Consider the following 1,358-nt stretch of genomic DNA (forward strand, 5'->3'; position numbering starts at 1 on the left):
ATTTAGCATTTGTTGACAATTCCACTTCTACTTCCACTTCGAAAGCAATGTGGAATTTAAAAACAATTGTGASTTGAAAATACTATCTATTTGCTATCGTATGTCATAATGCATACGATTGACGTATCACGTAAATATCTTTCGTGCACGGATGTAACGATTCAACTCCTGACTTAGATCGTCGCAGTCAATCAAATGTGCGAAGAGTTACCTCACCGCACTGATGACCAGAGAGAGACAGATCAAGAAAATAGTCGTATTGCTATGTCAGAATTGAATAAAGAATGAAGTAAATAGGCTTAGAGTGCAACGAGTTCGTGCACATCAAACACAACAACAGCAAGCACGACATAATGAAATTTAGCGATTCTGCAGACGCAGTGCTTCTGTGATTCTTGAACGAGCTGTATTCCACTATAATCCGGCAATTGATTATTGTGCCGACAAATCGGTAACAACTGGGGAAATGAAGATTGTTTATAAATAATATATAACTGTTTATAATAAATATATAAATTGTTTATAAATACTGTCTTAAATATTGTAAGGCGTTAAAATATACTTTTGAATCCACTGGATTATGCTGTGCTGGAGGAAAAGTCAACTTTCCACAATTGGTCCCTCCACCAGATCCTTTACGCTCTTTAGTTTCTGAGATTGGAAATTATTCTAAGCACTTCTTGGCCAACATTTAGAAATATAACAACTGTTTCCAGATGACATCATTTGCCGCTACACATATTATACAAGACAATTTCATGCAAAACTTCAAAGTATTATACCAGAATATTTTTTATAATATTCAAGCTTTTACTAAAATATATATATATATCGAAAATAACTAACGACAAATTTTAAAATATTACAAATTTATCTCTTACTGTGATTTTATGTTGATATTGCGTTCGCAACCAAACGGAGATCTTTTTTCGTTATTGCCGGCAAATTCTATTTTGGGTCTTGTAACTCGAGTCAAGTTTTTCCGCCTTTTTTTCACTACATTTTCGCAAATGTTGGAGCGGTTCGGCTGTCTTGAATTTCCTGGCTCGTTATCAATATCTGTTGGAGCTTCCGACTTAGAGGGGGTTTGAATTGCAGTAGTTGTAATATGATTTGCTTGTTCCTATTTGCAAAGCAAAAGTCAACGGGAATTAGTTATTCATCACTTTAAGCTTGGGAAAAGCCAGCGTTCTTTAGCTGAGATGGTAAATATTCCATCTTCTACAGTCCAGCACATAATAGAGCGGTTTTTGAATGAGAATCGAGTGCATAACAAGGGCCGGAATGCTCCTAATAAGATATTTACGCAAAGTGATGAAGGATGGATCATTAGAAAAATTAGTGAAAATCCCAAATTG

Source organism: Bactrocera latifrons, unplaced genomic scaffold (assembly GCF_001853355.1).
Source record: "Bactrocera latifrons isolate USDA-ARS-PBARC rearing strain unplaced genomic scaffold, ASM185335v1 scaffold_1199, whole genome shotgun sequence".
NCBI lineage: Eukaryota > Metazoa > Arthropoda > Insecta > Diptera > Tephritidae > Bactrocera > Bactrocera latifrons.